Consider the following 21,048-nt stretch of genomic DNA (forward strand, 5'->3'; position numbering starts at 1 on the left):
GAAAAAGACTTTAAATTTATTGCATAAAATTGGTAGCAAAGGGTCTTATTTTAAGACCCAAAGATACCAAAATCAAGAACACCCTTAAACGTCTCCGAATGTTAAAATGACCTATCAAGGCAATTCTAGCGTGCAATTCATTACTTATAACGGTTTTTTGATGCTATTTAAAAAAGACTTTAAATTTATTGCATAAAATTGGTAGCAAAGGGTCTTATTTTAAGACCCAAAGATACCAAAATCAAGAACACCCTTAAACGTCTCCGAATGTTAAAATGACCTATCAAGGCAATTCTAGCGTGCAATTCATTACTTATAACGGTTTTTTGATGCTATTTGAAAAAGACTTTAAATTCATTGCATAAAATTGGTAGCAAAGGGTCTTATTTTAAGACCCAAAGATACCAAAATCAAGAACACCCTTAAACGTCTCCGAATGTTAAAATGACCTATCAAGGCAATTGTAGCGTGCAATTCATTACTTATCACGGTTTTTTGATGCTATTTGAAAAAGACTTTAAATTTATTGCATAAAATTGGTAGCAAAGGGTCTTATTTTAAGACCCAAAGATACCAAAATCAAGAACACCCTTAAACGTCTCCGAATGTTAAAATGACCTATCAAGGCAATTCTAGCGTGCAATTCATTACTTACAACTGTTTTTCGATGCTATTTGAAAAAGACTTTAAATTTATTGCATAAAATTGGTAGCAAAGGGTCTTATTTTAAGACCCAAAGATACCAAAATCAAGAACGCCCTTAAACGTCTCCGAATGTTAAAATGACATATCAAGGCAATTGTAGCGTGCAAATCATTACTCATAACGGTTTTTTGATGCTATTTGAAAAAGACTTTAAATTTATTGCATAAAATTGGTAGCAAAGGGTCTTATTTTAAGACCCAAAGATACCAAAATCAAGAACACCCTTAAACGTCTCCGAATGTTAAAATGACCTATCAAGGCAATTCTAGCGTGCAATTCATTACTTATAACTGTTTTTCGATGCTATTTGAAAAAGACTTTAAATTTATTGCAAAAAATTGGTAGCAAAGGGTCTTATTTTAAGACCCAAAGATACCAAAATCAAGAACACCCTTAAACGTCTCCGAATGTTTAAATGACCTATCAAGGCAATTCTAGCGTGCAATTCATTACTTATAACGGTTTTTGATGCTATTTGAAAAAGACTTTAAATTTATTGCATAAAATTGGTAGCAAAGGGTCTTATTTTAAGACCCAAAGATACCAAAATCAAGAACACCCTTAAACGTCTCCGAATGTTAAAATGACCTATCAAGGCAATTCTAGCGTGCAATTCATTACTTACAACTGTTTTTCGATGCTATTTGAAAAAGACCCTAATTTTATTGCATAAAATTGGTAGCAAAGGGTCTTATTTTAAGACCCAAAGATACCAAAATCAAGAACACCCTTAAACGTCTCCGAATGTTAAAATGACATATCAAGGCAATTCTAGCGTGCAAATCATTACTCATAACGGTTTTTTGATGCTATTTGAAAAAGACTTTAAATTTATTGCATAAAATTGGTAGCAAAGGGTCTTATTTTAAGACCCAAAGATACCAAAATCAAGAACACCCTTAAGCGTCTCCGAATGTTAAAATGACCTATCAAGGCAATTCTAGCGTGCAATTCATTACTTATAACTGTTTTTCGATGCTATTTGAAAAAGACTTTAAATTTATTGCAAAAAATTGGTAGCAAAGGGTCTTATTTTAAGACCCAAAGATACCAAAATCAAGAACACCCTTAAACGTCTCCGAATGTTTAAATGACCTATCAAGGCAATTCTAGCGTGCAATTCATTACTTATAACGGTTTTTGATGCTATTTGAAAAAGACTTTAAATTTATTGCATAAAATTGGTAGCAAAGGGTCTTATTTTAAGACCCAAAGATACCAAAATCAAGAACACCCTTAAACGTCTCCGAATGTTAAAATGACCTATCAAAGCAATTCTAGCGTGCAATTCATTACTTATAACGGTTTTTTGATGCTATTTAAAAAAGACTTTAAATTTATTGCATAAAATTGGTAGCAAAGGGTCTTATTTTAAGACCCAAAGATACCAAAATCAAGAACACCCTTAAACGTCTCCGAATGTTAAAATGACCTATCAAGGCAATTCTAGCGTGCAATTCATTACTTATAACGGTTTTTTGATGCTATTTGAAAAAGACTTTAAATTCATTGCATAAAATTGGTAGCAAAGGGTCTTATTTTAAGACCCAAAGATACCAAAATCAAGAACACCCTTAAACGTCTCCGAATGTTAAAATGACCTATCAAGGCAATTGTAGCGTGCAATTCATTACTTATCACGGTTTTTTTATGCTATTTGAAAAAGACTTTAAATTTATTGCATAAAATTGGTAGCAAAGGGTCTTATTTTAAGACCCAAAGATACCAAAATCAAGAACACCCTTAAACGTCTCCGAATGTTAAAATGACCTATCAAGGCAATTCTAGCGTGCAATTCATTACTTACAACTGTTTTTCGATGCTATTTGAAAAAGACTTTAAATTTATTGCATAAAATTGGTAGCAAAGGGTCTTATTTTAAGACCCAAAGATACCAAAATCAAGAACACCCTTAAACGTCTCCGAATGTTAAAATGACCTATCAAGGCAATTGTAGCGTGCAATTCATTACTTATAACGGTTTTTTGATGCTATTTGAAAAAGACTTTAAATTTATTGCATGAAATTGGTAGCAAAGGGTCTTATTTTAAGACCCAAAGATACCAAAATCAAGAACACCCTTAAATACTCCGAATGTTAAAATGACCTATCAAGGCAATTCTAGCGTGCAATTCATTACTTATAACGGTTTTTGATGCTATTTGAAAAAGACTTTAAATTTAATGCATAAAATTGGTAGCAAAGGGTCTTATTTTAAGACCCAAAGATACCAAAATCAAGAACACCCTTAAAGGTCTCCGAATGTTAAAATGACCTATCAAGGCAATTCTAGCGTGCAATTCATTACTTATTACGGTTTTTTGATGCTATTAGAAAAAGACTTTAAATTTATTGCATAAAATTGGTAGCAAAGGGTCTAATTTTAAGACCCAAAGATACCAAAATCAAGAACACCCTTAAATACTCCGAATGTTAAAATGACCTATCAAGGCAATTCTAGCGTGCAATTCATTACTTACAACTGTTTTTCGATGCTATTTGAAAAAGACTTTAAATTTATTGCATAAAATTGGTAGCAAAGGGTCTTATTTTAAGACCCAAAGATACCAAAATCAAGAACACCCTTAAACGTCTCCGAATGTTAAAATGACCTATCAAGGCAATTGTAGCGTGCAATTCATTACTTATAACGGTTTTTTGATGCTATTTGAAAAAGACTTTAAATTTATTGCATGAAATTGGTAGCAAAGGGTCTTATTTTAAGACCCAAAGATACCAAAATCAAGAACACCCTTAAATACTCCGAATGTTAGAATGACCTATCAAGGCAATTCTAGCGTGCAATTCATTACTTATAACGGTTTTTGATGCTATTTGAAAAAGACTTTAAATTTAATGCATAAAATTGGTAGCAAAGGGTCTTATTTTAAGACCCAAAGATACCAAAATCAAGAACACCCTTAAACGTCTCCGAATGTTAAAATGACCTATCAAGGCAATTCTAGCGTGCAATTCATTACTTATAACGGTTTTTTGATGCTATTTGAAAAAGACTTTAAATTTATTGCATAAAATTGGTAGCAAAGGGTCTTATTTTAAGACCCAAAGATACCAAAATCAAGAACACCCTTAAACGTCTCCGAATGTTAAAATGACCTATCAAGGCAATTCTAGCGTGCAATTCATTATTTATAACGGTTTTTTGATGCTATTTAAAAAAGACTTTAAATTTATTGCATAAAATTGGTAGCAAAGGGTCTTATTTTAAGACCCAAAGATACCAAAATCAAGAACACCCTTAAACGTCTCCGAATGTTAAAATGACCTATCAAGGCAATTGTAGCGTGCAATTCATTACTTATAACGGTTTTTTGATGCTATTTGAAAAAGACTTTAAATTTATTGCATGAAATTGGTAGCAAAGGGTCTTATTTTAAGACCCAAAGATACCAAAATCAAGAACACCCTTAAATACTCCGAATGTTAAAATGACCTATCAAGGCAATTCTAGCGTGCAATTCATTACTTATAACGGTTTTTGATGCTATTTGAAAAAGACTTTAAATTTAATGCATAAAATTGGTAGCAAAGGGTCTTATTTTAAGACCCAAAGATACCAAAATCAAGAACACCCTTAAAGGTCTCCGAATGTTAAAATGACCTATCAAGGCAATTCTAGCGTGCAATTCATTACTTATTACGGTTTTTTGATGCTATTAGAAAAAGACTTTAAATTTATTGCATAAAATTGGTAGCAAAGGGTCTAATTTTAAGTTCCAAAGATACCAAAATCAAGAACACCCTTAAATACTCCGAATGTTAAAATGACCTATCAAGGCAATTCTAGCGTGCAATTCATTACTTACAACTGTTTTTCGATGCTATTTGAAAAAGACTTTAAATTTATTGCATAAAATTGGTAGCAAAGGGTCTTATTTTAAGACCCAAAGATACCAAAATCAAGAACACCCTTAAACGTCTCCGAATGTTAAAATGACCTATCAAGGCAATTGTAGCGTGCAATTCATTACTTATAACGGTTTTTTGATGCTATTTGAAAAAGACTTTAAATTTATTGCATAAAATTGGTAGCAAAGGGTCTAATTTTAAGACCCAAAGATACCAAAATCAAGAACACCCTTAAACGTCTCCGAATGTTAAAATGACCTATCAAGGCAATTCTAGCGTGCAATTCATTACTTATAACGGTTTTTTGATGCTTTTTGAAAAAGACTTTAAATTTATTGCATAAAATTGGTAGCAAAGGGTCTTATTTTAAGACCCAAAGATACCAAAATCAAGAACACCCTTAAACGTCTCCGAATGTTAAAATGACATATCAAGGCAATTCTAGCGTGCAAATCATTACTCATAACGGTTTTTTGATGCTATTTGAAAAAGACTTTAAATTTATTGCATAAAATTGGTAGCAAAGGGTCTTATTTTAAGACCCAAAGATACCAAAATCAAGAACACCCTTAAATACTCCGAATGTTAAAATGACCTATCAAGGCAATTCTAGCGTGCAATTCATTACTTATAACGGTTTTTGATGCTATTTGAAAAAGACTTTAAATTTAATGCATAAAATTGGTAGCAAAGGGTCTTATTTTAAGACCCAAAGATACCAAAATCAAGAACACCCTTAAAGGTCTCCGAATGTTAAAATGACCTATCAAGGCAATTCTAGCGTGCAATTCATTACTTATTACGGTTTTTTGATGCTATTAGAAAAAGACTTTAAATTTATTGCATAAAATTGGTAGCAAAGGGTCTAATTTTAAGTTCCAAAGATACCAAAATCAAGAACACCCTTAAATACTCCGAATGTTAAAATGACCTATCAAGGCAATTCTAGCGTGCAATTCATTACTTACAACTGTTTTTCGATGCTATTTGAAAAAGACTTTAAATTTATTGCATAAAATTGGTAGCAAAGGGTCTTATTTTAAGACCCAAAGATACCAAAATCAAGAACACCCTTAAACGTCTCCGAATGTTAAAATGACCTATCAAGGCAATTGTAGCGTGCAATTCATTACTTATAACGGTTTTTTGATGCTATTTGAAAAAGACTTTAAATTTATTGCATGAAATTGGTAGCAAAGGGTCTTATTTTAAGACCCAAAGATACCAAAATCAAGAACACCCTTAAATACTCCGAATGTTAAAATGACCTATCAAGGCAATTCTAGCGTGCAATTCATTACTTATAACGGTTTTTGGATGCTATTTAAAAAAGACTTTAAATTTATTGCATAAAATTGGTAGCAAAGGGTCTTATTTTACGACCCAAAGATACCAAAATCAAGAACACCCTTAAACGTCTCCGAATGTTAAAATGACCTATCAAGGCAATTCTAGCGTGCAATTCATTACTTATAACGGTTTTTTGATGCTATTTGAAAAAGACTTTAAATTCATTGCATAAAATTGGTAGCAAAGGGTCTTATTTTAAGACCCAAAGATACAAAAATCAAGAACACCCATCAACGTCTCCGAATGTTAAAATGACCTATCAAGGCAATTGTAGCTTGCAATTCATTACTTATAACGGTTTTTTGATGCTATTTGAAAAAGACTTTAAATTCATTGCATAAAATTGGTAGCAAAGGGTCTTATTTTAAGACCAAAAGATACCAAAATCAAGAACACCCATAAACGTCTCCGAATGTTAAAATGACCTATCAAGGCAATTGTAGCGTGCAATTCATTACTTATAACGGTTTTTTGATGCTATTTGAAAAAGACTTTAAATTTATTGCATGAAATTGGTAGCAAAGGGTCTTATTTTAAGACCCAAAGATACCAAAATCAAGAACACCCTTAAACGTCTCCGAATGTTAAAATGACCTATCAAGGCAATTCTAGCGCCCAATTCATTACTTATTACGGTTTTTTGATGCTATTTGAAAAAGACTTTAAATTTATTGCATAAAATTGGTAGCAAAGGGTCTTATTGTATGACCCAAAGATACCAAAATCAAGAACACCCTTAAACGTCCCCGAATGTTAAAATGACCTATCAAGGCAATTCTAGCGTGCAATTCATTACTTATAACGGTTTTTTGATGCTATTTGAAAAAGACTTTAAATTTATTGCATAAAATTGGTAGCAAAGGGTCTTATTTTAAGACCCAAAGATACCAAAATCAAGAACACCCTTAAAGGTCTCCGAATGTTAAAATGACCTATCAAGGCAATTCTAGCGTGCAATTCATTACTTATTACGGTTTTTTGATGCTATTAGAAAAAGACTTTAAATTTATTGCATAAAATTGGTAGCAAAGGGTCTTATTTTAAGACCCAAAGATACCAAAATCAAGAACACCCTTAAACGTCTCCCAATGTTAAAATGACCTATCAAGGCAATTCTAGCGGGCAATTCATTACTTATTACGGTTTTTTGATGCTATTTGAAAAAGACTTTAAATTTATTGCATAAAATTGGTAGGAAAGGGTCTTATTTTAAGACCCAAAGATACAAAAATCAAGAACACCCTTAAACGTCTCCGAATGTTAAAATGACCTATCAAGGCAATTCTAGCGTGCAATTCATTACTCATAACGGTTTTTTGATGCTATTTGAAAAAGACTTTAAATTTATTGCATAAAATTGGTAGCAAATGGTCTTATTTCAAGAAACAAAGATACCAAAATCAAGAACACCCTTAAACGTCTCCGAATGTTAAAATGACCTATCAAGGCAATTCTAGCGTGCAATTCATTACTCATAACGGTTTTTTGATGCTATTTGAAAAAGACTTTAAATTTATTGCATAAATTTGGTAGCAAAGGGCCTTATTTTTAGAAACAAATATACCAAAATCAAGAACACCCTTAAACGTCTCCGAATGTTAAAATGACCTATCAAGGCAATTATAGCGTGCAATTCATTACTTATAACGGTTTTTTGATGCTATTTGAAAAAGACTTTAAATTTATTGCATAAAATTGGTAGCAAAGGGTCTTATTTTAAGACCCAAAGATACCAAAATCAAGAACACCCTTAAACGTCTCCGAATGTTAAAATGACCTATCAAGGCAATTCTAGCGTGCAATTCATTACTTATAACTGTTTTTCGATGCTATTTGAAAAAGACTTTAAATTTATTGCATAAAATTGGTAGCAAAGGGTCTTATTTTAAGACCCAAAGATACCAAAATCAAGAACACCCTTAAACGTCTCCGAATGTTAAAATGACCTATCAAGGCAATTCTAGCGTGCAATTCATTACTTATCACGGTTTTTTGATGCTATTTGAAAAAGACTTTAAATTTATTGCATAAAATTGGTAGCAAAGGGTCTTATTTTAAGACCCAAAGATACCAAAATCAAGAACACCCTTAAACGTCTCCGAATGTTAAAATGACCTATCAAGGCAATTCTAGCGTGCAATTCATTACTTATAACTGTTTTTCGATGCTATTTGAAAAAGACTTTATATTTATTGCATAAAATTGGTAGCAAAGGGTCTTATTTTAAGACCCAAAGATACCAAAATCAAGAACACCCTTAAACGTCTCCGAAAGTTAAAATGACGTACCGAGGCAATTCTAGCGTGCAATTCATTACTTATAACGGTTTTTTGATGCTATTTGAAAAAGACTTTAAATTTATTGCATAAAATTGGTAGCAAAGGGTCTTATTTTAAGACCCAAAGATACCAAAATCAAGAACACCCTTAAACGTCTCCGAATGTTAAAATGACCTATCAAGGCAATTCTAGCGTGCAATTTATTACTTATTACGGTTTTTTGATGCTATTTTAAAAAGACTTTTAATTTATTGCATAAAATTGGTAGCAAAGGGTCTTATTGTATGACCCAAAGATACCAAAATCAAGAACACCCTTAAACGTCTCCGAATGTTAAAATGACCTATCAAGGCAATTCTAGCGTGCAATTTATTACTTATTACAGTTTTTTGATGCTATTTTAAAAAGACTTTTAATTTATTGCATAAAATTGGTAGCAAAGGGTCTTATTGTATGACCCAAAGATACCAAAATCAAGAACACCCTTAAACGTCTCCGAATGTTAAAATGACCTATCAAGGCAATTCTAGCGTGCAATTCATTACTCATAACGGTTTTTTGATGCTATTTGAAAAAGACTTTAAATTTATTGCATAAATTTGGTAGCAAAGGGCCTTATTTTAAGAAACAAATATACCAAAATCAAGAACACCCTTAAACGTCTCCGAATGTTAAAATGACCTATCAAGGCAATTCTAGCGTGCAATTCATTACTTATAACGGTTTTTTGATGCTATTTGAAAAAGACTTTAAATTTATTTCATAAAATTGGTAGCAAAGGGTCTTATTTCAAGAAACAAAGATACCAAAATCAAGAACACCCTTAAACGTCTCCGAAAGTTAAAATGACGTACCGAGGCAATTCTAGCGTGCAATTCATTACTTATAACTGTTTTTCGATGCTATTTGAAAAAGACTTTATATTTATTGCATAAAATTGGTAGCAAAGGGTCTTATTTTAAGACCCAAAGATACCAAAATCAAGAACACCCTTAAACGTCTCCGAATGTTAAAATGACCTATCAAGGCAATTCTAGCGTGCAATTTATTACTTATTACGGTTTTTTGATGCTATTTTAAAAAGACTTTAAATTTATTGCATAAAATTGGTAGCAAAGGGTCTTATTGTATGACCCAAAGATACCAGAATCAAGAACACCCTTAAACGTCTCCGAATGTTAAAATGACCTATCAAGGCAAATCTAGCGTGCAATTCATTACTTATAACGGTTTTTTGATGCTATTTGAAAAAGACTTTAAATTTATTGCATAAAATTGGTAGCAAAGGGTCTTATTTTAAGACCCAAAGATACCAAAATCAAGAACACCCTTAAACGTCTCCGAATGTTAGAATGACCTATCAAGGCAATTCTAGCGTGCAATTCATTACTCATAACGGTTTTTTTTTGCTATTTGAAAAAGACTTTAAATTTATTGCATAAAATTGGTAGCAAAGGGACTTATTTTAAGACCAAAAGATACCAAAATCAAGAACACCCTTAAACGTCTCCGAATGTTAAAATGACCTATCAAGGCAATTCTAGCGTGCAATTCATTACTTATAACGGTTTTTTGATGCTATTTGAAAAAGACTTTAAATTTATTGCATAAAATTGGTAGCAAAGGGTCTTATTTTAAGACCCAAAGATACCAAAATCAAGAACACACTTAAACGTCTCCGAATGTTAAAATGACCTATCAAGGCAATTCTAGTATGCAATTCATTACTCATAACGGTTTTTTGATGCTATTTGAAAAAGACTTTAAATTTATTGCATAAAATTGGTAGCAAAAGGTCTTATTTTAAGACCCAAAGATACCAAAATCAAGAACACCCTTAAACGTCTCCGAATGTTAAAAAGACCTATCAAGGCAATTCTAGCGTGCAATTCATTACTTATAACTGTTTTTCGATGCTATTTGAAAAAGACTTTATATTTATTGCATAAAATTGGTAGCAAAGGGTCTTATTTTAAGACCCAAAGATACCAAAATCAAGAACACCCTTAAACGTCTCCGAATGTTAAAATGACCTATCAAGGCAAATCTATCGTGCAATTCATTACTTATAACGGTTTTTTGATGCTATTTGAAAAAGACTTTAAATTTATTGCATAAAATTGGTAGCAAAGGGTCTTATTTTAAGACCCAAAGATACCAAAATCAAGAACACCCTTAAACGTCTCCGAATGTTAAAATGACCTATCAAGGCAATTCTAGCGTGCAATTCATTACTCATAACGGTTTTTTGATGCTATTTGAAAAAGACTTTAAATTTATTGCATACAATTGGTAGCAAAGGGTCTTATTTCAAGAAACAAAGATACCAAAATCAAGAACACCCTTAAACCTCTCCGAATGTTAAAATGACCTATCAAGGCAATTCTAGCGTGCAATTCATTACTTATAACGGTTTTTTGATGCTATTTGAAAAAGACTTTAAATTTATTGCATAAAATTGGTAGCAAAGGGTCTTATTTTAAGACCCAAAGATACCAAAATCAAGAACACCCTTAAACGTCTCCGAATGTTAAAATGACCTATCAAGGCAATTCTAGCGTGCAATTCATTACTTATAACGGTTTTTTGATGCTATTTGAAAAAGACTTTAAATTTATTGCATAAAATTGGTAGCAAAGGGTCTTATTTTAAGACCCAAAGATACCAAAATCAAGAACACCCTTAAACGTCTCCGAATGTTAAAATGACCTATCAAGGCAATTCTAGCGTGCAATTCATTACTTATAACTGTTTTTCGATGCTATTTGAAAAAGACTTTATATTTATTGCATAAAATTGGTAGCAAAGGGTCATATTTTAAGACCCAAAGATACCAAAATCAAGAACACCCTTAAACGTCTCCGAAAGTTAAAATGACGTACCGAGGCAATTCTAGCGTGCAATTCATTACTTATAACGGTTTTTTGATGGTATTTGAAAAAGACTTTAAATTTATTGCATAAAATTGGTAGCAAAGGGTCTTATTTTAAGACCCAAAGATACCAAAATCAAGAACACCCTTAAACGTCTCCGAATGTTAAAATGACCTATCAAGGCAATTCTAGCGTGCAATTTATTACTTATTACGGTTTTTTGATGCTATTTTAAAAAGACTTTTAATTTATTGCATAAAATTGGTAGCAAAGGGTCTTATTGTATGACCCAAAGATACCAAAATCAAGAACACCCTTAAACGTCTCCGAATGTTAAAATGACCTATCAAGGCAATTCTAGCGTGCAATTTATTACTTATTACGGTTTTTTGATGCTATTTTAAAAAGACTTTTAATTTATTGCATAAAATTGGTAGCAAAGGGTCTTATTGTATGACCCAAAGATACCAAAATCAAGAACACCCTTAAACGTCTCCGAATGTTAAAATGACCTATCAAGGCAATTCTAGCGTGCAATTCATTACTCATAACGGTTTTTTGATGCTATTTGAAAAAGACTTTAAATTTATTGCATAAATTTGGTAGCAAAGGGACTTATTTTAAGAAACAAATATACCAAAATCAAGAACACCCTTAAACGTCTCCGAATGTTAAAATGACCTATCAAGGCAATTCTAGCGTGCAATTCATTACTTATAACGGTTTTTTGATGCTATTTGAAAAAGACTTTAAATTTATTTCATAAAATTGGTAGCAAAGGGTCTTATTTCAAGAAACAAAGATACCAAAATCAAGAACACCCTTAAACGTCTCCGAAAGTTAAAATGACGTACCGAGGCAATTCTAGCGTGCAATTCATTACTTATAACTGTTTTTCGATGCTATTTGAAAAAGACTTTATATTTATTGCATAAAATTGGTAGCAAAGGGTCTTATTTTAAGACCCAAAGATACCAAAATCAAGAACACCCTTAAACGTCTCCGAATGTTAAAATGACCTATCAAGGCAATTCTAGCGTGCAATTTATTACTTATTACGGTTTTTTGATGCTATTTGAAAAAGACTTTATATTTATTGCATAAAATTGGTAGCAAAGGGTCTTATTTTAAGACCCAAAGATACCAAAATCAAGAACACCCTTAAACGTCTCCGAATGTTAAAATGACCTATCAAGGCAATTCTAGCGTGCAATTTATTACTTATAACGGTTTTTTGATGCTATTTTAAAAAGACTTTAAATTTATTGCATAAAATTGGTAGCAAAGGGTCTTATTTTAAGACCCAAAGATACCAAAATCAAGAACACCCTTAAACGTCTCCGAATGTTAGAATGACCTATCAAGGCAATTCTAGCGTGCAATTCATTACTCATAACGGTTTTTTTTTGCTATTTGAAAAAGACTTTAAATTTATTGCATAAAATTGGTAGCAAAGGGACTTATTTAAAGACCAAAAGATACCAAAATCAAGAACACCCTTAAACGTCTTCGAATGTTAAAATGACCTATCAAGGCAATTCTAGCGTGCAATTCATTACTTATAACGGTTTTTTGATGCTATTTGAAAAAGACTTTAAATTTATTGCATAAAATTGGTAGCAAAGGGTCTTATTTTAAGACCCAAAGATACCAAAATCAAGAACACACTTAAACGTCTCCGAATGTTAAAATGACCTATCAAGGCAATTCTAGTATGCAATTCATTACTCATAACGGTTTTTTGATGCTATTTGAAAAAGACTTTAAATTTATTGCATAAAATTGGTAGCAAAAGGTCTTATTTTAAGACCCAAAGATACCAAAATCAAGAACACCCTTAAACGTCTCCGAATGTTAAAATGACCTATCAAGGCAATTCTAGCGTGCAATTCATTACTTATAACTGTTTTTCGATGCTATTTGAAAAAGACTTTATATTTATTGCATAAAATTGGTAGCAAAGGGTCTTATTTTAAGACCCAAAGATACCAAAATCAAGAACACCCTTAAACGTCTCCGAATGTTAAAATGACCTATCAAGGCAAATCTAGCGTGCAATTCATTACTTATAACGGTTTTTTGATGCTATTTGAAAAAGACTTTAAATTTATTGCATAAAATTGGTAGCAAAGGGTCTTATTTTAAGACCCAAAGATACCAAAATTAAGAACACCCTTAAACGTCTCCGAATGTTAAAATGACCTATCAAGGCAATTCTAGCGTGCAATTCATTACTCATAACGGTTTTTTGATGCTATTTGAAAAAGACTTTAAATTTATTGCATACAATTGGTAGCAAAGGGTCTTATTTCAAGAAACAAAGATACCAAAATCAAGAACACCCTTAAACGTCTCCGAATGTTAAAATGACCTATCAAGGCAATTCTAGCGTGCAATTCATTACTTATAACGGTTTTTTGATGCTATTTGAAAAAGACTTTAAATTTATTGCATAAAATTGGTAGCAAAGGGTCTTATTTTAAGACCCAAAGATACCAAAATCAAGAACACCCTTAAACGTCTCCGAATGTTAGAATGACCTATCAAGGCAATTCTAGCGTGCAATTCATTACTCATAACGGTTTTTTTTTGCTATTTGAAAAAGACTTTAAATTTATTGCATAAAATTGGTAGCAAAGGGACTTATTTTAAGACCAAAAGATACCAAAATCAAGAACACCCTTAAACGTCTCCGAATTTTAAAATGACCTATCAAGGCAATTCTAGCGTGCAATTCATTACTTATAACGGTTTTTTGATGCTATTTGAAAAAGACTTTAAATTTATTGCATAAAATTGGTAGCAAAGGGTCTTATTTTAAGACCCAAAGATACCAAAATCAAGAACACCCTTAAACGTCTCCGAATGTTAAAATGACCTATCAAGACAATTCTAGCGTGCAATTCATTACTTACAACTGTTTTTCGATGCTATTTGAAAAAGACTTTAAATTTATTGCATAAAATTGGTAGCAAAGGGTCTTATTTTAAGACCCAAAGATACCAAAATCAAGAACACCCTTAAACGTCTCCGAATGTTAGAATGACCTATCAAGGCAATTCTAGCGTGCAATTCATTACTCATAACGGTTTTTTTTTGCTATTTGAAAAAGACTTTAAATTTATTGCATAAAATTGGTAGCAAAGGGACTTATTTTAAGACCAAAAGATACCAAAATCAAGAACACCCTTAAACGTCTCCGAATTTTAAAATGACCTATCAAGGCAATTCTAGCGTGCAATTCATTACTTATAACGGTTTTTTGATGCTATTTGAAAAAGACTTTAAATTTATTCCATAAAATTGGTAGCCAATTGTCTTATTTTTTCATCTTTACCATACCAATATGGAAGGCTTGATAAACTGACCCTACCATTTATTCCAATATCATTGGATTTATGATATTTTTTTGACAATAGACACAGCACCCTTCCCCCCCCCCCCCCCCCCCTTTGACAAAAATAGTTTTGCTGATTTTCTTAACACAAATTTGCTATTATCGGAGTCGCGGAGGAGCAATTGCCCGTGAACTCCCAAGAGACACTTCTCCCGCTTATATTTTTATTTGTTGGTTTCCCCTTTGGACTACCTGTGGTTCATTCAAATTGAATCTCCCTTGAGTATCCCAGGTTTTCGTAGAACATAAATAAGCAATCCATTTGCTTTATAATCAATATTCTGAATTATAAACCAGATATTAAGTATGATGCATAACAAAGTTTTGATGATGCTAATGGAAACTTGAGGATAATATCGTTCGCTCTGGCATTCTGCAATGAATTCGGCAGTGTTTTTGAAGGTTTATACAATCCAAGATGGCCTACTTGATGGTGCTCTATTGTGACTTCAGCTAGATCTATAAATCAACTAAACCTCTAAACTTCTCAACTTTGTTCGATACTGGATTTTGTATTGCACCGTAAAGCTTCGACAAGTAGAAGACATTCGATACCTTGACGCAGAGGTAGAGGACGCAGGCTGATTGCGTTTAATTGAGGTAATCGAATATGTTCTCTTATTTCCTTTCAAAGTGTTGCTTTTATCTTACCTTATCAGAAAGTAGATACGACATCTTCAAGACTGTTCCTCTCAACGTCAAGCGAATAAGCTTTGTTGAATAATTTTGATAGGGTTCTTATTTTAAGTATTCTGCAACTTCGATAAATACGCAGTAAATCAAAAACCTGCCGGCTGTAAAGAAAACCTGTTTTCAGAGAGCAAACTTAGAATTCGTTTGGTTAAAGCTTTGATTGCAATATATGTGGAAACGTCATTTGACCAGGGACGGATCCAGGATTTTTGGTGATTATAGCTCAAATTTTTTGGGATCGGGACCACACCCTCCTTGCTTGTGGGACACGCCCACTATATGGGCAAATGATAAAACCATGTGTGCTTATAGTTGCTTCGTATTCATAAATATTCCTTCGAACACCCTTTTTCTATCTACAGGGACGCCAGAGAAGGGGGTGTAGGGGTACAACCGCCCCTGTTGCCCTTTGACAGAAGGGACAAGAGTTGTTTTTAATAAAGTTCCCTTGAAACTGGCCAATTGTAATAATCAGAGAGATTCATATGAAATTCTGAACTTCTCAAAACATGTAAAAGAATTTCTTGTGCCGAAAATTAGCCAATGTTGAAGATACCTACAGATAATAAAATTGCAGTCACGTATGAATTTGTAGAAGCTGAGAATTATCTATCAAAAGCCCTTTAACTCGAGCCTGCCCCCCTCTCTTGCCGCTTGGTCGTTCCGCCGTCCCTGTCGATTCCCTAGTAGGTTCTTGCCTTTGAAGCTACATTACAGGGGACCCAGGATGTGAAGACGAGCTATAGTCCACTGTTGCTTTACAGGGGGCAGAGAGCGGAGATATACCGTGGATACTCATATTCTATTGGTTAAAAAGCCATTTTCAAACCTGACTATAGCTTCACTATAGCTCGCGCCAAAAATTATAGTACGAGTTTCATTGTCTTCGATGTCTTTTCCAGAGCAAATCCGGAGAGGCATAGTGATGACCAGTGGCGGCTCGTGACTTTCACAGTTGGGAGGGCAGACCATCAATATTGCGATAATCGATGGAAAGGTCTACTTTGCAAATTTTTCACTGTATTCATGGTTTGATGTTGATCGTCATGGAGCGCAGAAGAAAAAGCATAAATAGATGTGGTTGTTGTTTAGCGATGATGTCATTTTACGGGCAAAATTTTTCTTGCCCCGAATCCAAATGAGCCAATCACAGACGGCGTTTTGCAATGCTCGAGGTCAAAACTTAGCTTGTGCGCATGTCGGCTAGGGGCAAAAAAAACTTTGCCCGTAAAATGACATCATCGCTCAAGGCACTAGCGGGCCAGAAGCGAGGCTAAAGACGAGACGGGATAGCAAGGAGCTTTTTCTAGAAGAGATACAAACTTATATAATTAACCACAGTAAGACTATCTTTAAAATTAAATATGAATATCATAGATTTCCTTTGAATCTTTTTGAGGGTGCATGGCCCCAGATGCCCATTAGCAAGAGCCGCCAGCAATGCATGTTTGTTAATAATTTGATAACCTATACCGCTGCTTTCAAATGTTGAGAGGCTTGATAGCAGAGGAAAAATTAACACTTAACTTTGAATTCCGAAAATCAAACACGGAGATTTTGACTATAGCTCGAGCTACAGTTGCTATAGTCTGGATCCGCTCCTGATTTGACCCTATACATTGAATGCAAAACCCCAGTAATTCAGGAGAATTAAAATTCCTTAAATACTTTTACATTGAATTGCGATGTAGTGCTTAGATTTTCTCGCCTCAATCTACTGTAACAAAATTTTTTCGCGGTCGATCTGATTGACTTACTATTTTGTTTTTCTTATTATAATATCTGTGAATCATTGGTCATGATCTACACCTCCTCCCCCCCCCCCCCCCTACGAACACCCCGACCCGGAAGGAAAATGGAATGGTTGCATACTCCAGTCCCATAGTGAATCTACGTCACTTCTTTTGTGTCAATCCAAATAGAGAATTGGAATGCCGGATAAAGAAGTATTTGCTATGATCGTCATAACCAGTATCGTTCCAAGAGTTGAAATCATATGTTCTAAAGAAAAAGAAGCCCTCCTCCTTATCTAAGAGGGGATATAGTGAAGGGGCTATATAGCCTCGCCTAATCAATCAACAAGGGTAAAATCAATCAGAACGATATTTAGCTACTCTTACCCTCTGGTAATGAGAAGATTTTTGGTGAACAGCGAATGCCTGCTGCGTTTACAAATTATTGACATTTTCCTAAGCACGGGATTAAGATCAATTTTGAATCACCTGCACTGCAGCCTGAACTCTATCCATATTTACTCTACATCGAGTAACATGAATCTATGTAAATTCTTACCTTAGATAGATAGAAAAGATGATTTATAATCGTGTCCCTTTTACTTTTGAAAGAAACTTTGTAGTCTCTGCCCTTTGTATCTTAGGCTAACTTTATCTTTGAACTATTTGTATAAGACTCTAAGTTTGAATTTTCAAAAGTTTATGTTTCTCGTTGGATTCTTCCATTGAAAGAAAGCATTGCTTGTTCTGCCATATTTTCCTTGGATGTTTCCATCCATAATCTAATCTAAGTAAACTGTTACCCTTGATAGATAAAGTCGAAGATTCACCATCGTGTCCTTCCTACGTTCTGAAAGAAGGTTTGTTGACTCTACCCTTTATACCTTTGGCTAAATTTATTTTGGAAGTATTCTGATTCAACTCTAAATTTGAATTCTAAAAGATTAATACTACAGCAAATTTAAGAACGGTCTTACCCTTTATTGAAAAAGTCAACGACTTTCCGTCGTGTCTCTTCTGCGTTTTAAAACAAGGTTTTTGTTCCTGTCTCTTGTACTTTTGGCTAAATTTATCTTTAAAATATTCTGATTAAACATTTACTTTGAAGTAAATAACGTTTACGTTTCTCGATGATGTCTCTCCATTGATAGACAGCAATGCTTGTTATGCCATTAATTCCTTGGATTTTTCAATCTTCAATCTAATCGAAGAAAAATCTTACCCTATATTGAAAAGTCGATGACTGTCCATCGTGTCTCTTCTGCGTTGTGAAACAAGCTTCTTGTCCCTGTCTTTTGTACTTTTGGCTAAACTCTTTTTTAATTATACTGATTAAAATCTAACATTTAAATTGATAAAGTTTATGTTTCTCGTTATTCTCTCTCAATTAATAGACAGCAAAGCTTGTCATGCCATTATTTCCCGGGATTTTTAAATGCTTAACCTAATCTTCGTGAACTCTTTTGTTAGACCGAAAAAGTCAACGACTTTCCATCGTGTCTGTTTTGCGTTTAAAAACAAGGTTTTCGTTTCTGTCTCCTGTACTGTTGGCTAAATGTATCTTTGAATAATACTGATTAGACTCTTACCTTTTATTAGATAAAGTTTATGTTTCTCGTTGGTCTCTCTCAATTGATAGACAGCAATGCTTGTTGTGCCATTGATTCCTTGGATGTTTCAGTTCTTTATCTAATCTAAGTATGGTCTTACCCCCTATTGATAAAGTCAATCTCTCTCCATATTGTCTCTTCTGCGTTTTGAAACAAGGTTTTTGTTCCTGTCCCCTTTACTTTTGACTAAACGTATCTTTGAATAATTCTGATTAAAGTCTTACTTTCAAATTATGTTTCTCGTTGATCTTTTTCAATTAATAGACAGCAATGCTTCTCGTAACATTATTTCCTGGGATGTTTCAATCCTTAACGTAGTCTTTGTAAACTCTTACGTTAGACCGAAAAAAGTCGATGACTGTCCATCGTGTCCCTTCTACGTTTTGAAGTTCATCGTTTGATGTTCATTAAATCGTCATAATTTTTGGCAGTTTCACATTCAGTTTGGCAGGATAAAAGTCCCTGACATCCCCAAAGAAAACCACAAAGTTACCCACTTTCTTCTACTGTTTTGTATTTTCAAATCAAGAGTAGACAGTCTTGAATTGCTCGCAAAAAAAATTCTTTTTTTTTATATCTAGGCCGAGATTGCCATTAATTTAATTTCAATAATAAAATTTCTTTTCCCATAAGATAATGTTATTAATATTTATGCATTAGCCCACAGAATGAATGCATTACAAAACTTTCCTTCCGTCTGCAGATAATGTAGCAACTAATTCTTTACATCATTTTTGGGTGTAACCTTTAATAAAGGGCGTGTCTGTGTGACTTTCTTATTTTGGCTCCCTCACTTCTGATCTGCTTCATACGTAGCTTGATGTAGGACACAGCTGCATAATGTTTGTGGATTTTAAGGCTATGACTAAAATATTGAAAGTTTGGGAAAAATTTAGGACAAAATCCTGACTTGTTTAATTTCCTCCGAATTCTTCCAAACTAAGGCTGTAATGTGATGCCAATGATTAAAGTCCAATGCAAAACATTATGTGTTACTTTTAATTACCATGACATTACCTCTACTAATGCTACTTTTGCAAGCATTTTGAATTTATCCTCTTAGCAACGATACTACCCTTTGTTATGAAAACCCCCTCTCTTAGCTCTTTTGAATCAATGTCATTTTTTGGCAATTCAGTTTTGAAAACAAAATTTTGTTGCTTCTTAGAACTTTGAAAAAATGTTAACAATGAAAAAGCCATCTATGATTTCGATACTTTGATTGAAACGACTTTTTGATTTTAGACTTTGTCGATAACGTTCTCCAGATCTCTTTTAATCATAAACAGTTTGTTTGGTTTCTTCGGTCCTTCAGGTCTTGCTTTTGCTCAGGACTCTGTTCTTTAGGACAAAATTAAAGAAACTTGCATTTTCGTGAACTTTATTGAAATATCTTTTCAACTACTTCCAATGTTTTTTTTGTTAAAATCCTAGGACTCACAAATTCCTCTTCAAAGCTCCATCAATGTAGCCAGTTGATGCCTTGAACAACTAGAAATTGGATATGAATGGGATCTGGACTAAAACCTTAATAAAAACTTGTATGACTTCTGCAGGTATGTCGGTTCCCTTTACTTTAAATTCCAAAATTACAAACTTGAATAGCGTGGATCGTTCTGCATTTATTCTTAACTGCAGACATTACATTTTTTCAGAAAATTTTTATTTTAGAACTACCATTATAATTCAAAAAAATTTTTTCCTTGAGAATTAAATCCTGTTCATGACTTAATTTACGTTGCTTTTGATGAAAAGTTTCTTAATGTTGTAAGCTTTGCAAAAACATTTCTCTAAAATCCTTCTGTAATTTTGTTTCCTTCCTCAAAAAAATTTATTTCAAACTTACTGTTGGTGGCTCTGTTATGAAATTTCTCTAAAAAGCCCTATATTTTTTTCCTTGCGTAATTATTTTTGATTATCACTTACTACCATTAGCTTTGCTTATGAGTTTCTCTAAAAACCAACGTGTCATGTTTTCTTGCTAATTTGCTGTAGAGAGCTTTACGTTAAAGTTGCCCTAAAATCCTTCCTTCATCTTTGTTTTTGCCTAACAATATTTATTGCTACGTTGCTGTGGGGAGCTTTGCTTTAGAATTACTATAAAAGCCTTCGTGTTCTCATTTCCTTGCCTGTCAATTTTTACTGCTAAGATGCTATAGGGAGCTTTGTTTTAGAATTTCCCTATAATACTTGGCTCTCTTTATTTCATTGCCTGTCATTTTTTATTGCTTCGTTGCTGTAGGGAGCTATGTTTTAGAATTTCCCTAGAACTTGCTTTCTGTCGATTTTTATTGCTAAATTGCTGTAGGGAGCTTTTCTTTGGAATTTCCCTAAAAACCATCGCTCTCATTATTCCATCGTCTGTCAATTTTAATTGCTAAGTTGCTGTAGGGAGCTACGCTTCAGAATTTCCATAAAATCCTTTCCTCTCTTTATTCATTTACCTGTCAATTTTTATCGCTAACTTGCTGTAGGGAGATGTGCTTCGGAATTGGCATAAAATCCTTCGCTTTCTTTATTTCATTGCCTGTCAATTTT

At 33.2% G+C, this 21,048-nt stretch overlaps 1 protein-coding gene and 1 long non-coding RNA gene across 2 annotated transcripts in view; one reads left to right on the forward strand and one right to left on the reverse strand.

Moving 5' to 3' along the window:
- LOC135682100 (uncharacterized) overlaps positions 1-21,048 on the reverse strand; it is a 249,231-nt gene that overhangs the window by 103,094 nt on the left and 125,089 nt on the right. The window lies entirely within an intron of this gene.
- Positions 14,651-20,046, forward strand: LOC148957840 (uncharacterized). Its single transcript, XR_016145137.1, has 3 exons — positions 14,651-15,074; positions 17,713-17,760; positions 19,945-20,046. It is a non-coding gene; the product is annotated as an uncharacterized LOC148957840 (long non-coding RNA).

Source organism: Rhopilema esculentum, chromosome 20, assembly GCF_057945365.1.
Source record: "Rhopilema esculentum isolate cy_ngs chromosome 20, ASM5794536v1, whole genome shotgun sequence".
Taxonomy (NCBI): Eukaryota; Metazoa; Cnidaria; class Scyphozoa; order Rhizostomeae; family Rhizostomatidae; genus Rhopilema; species Rhopilema esculentum.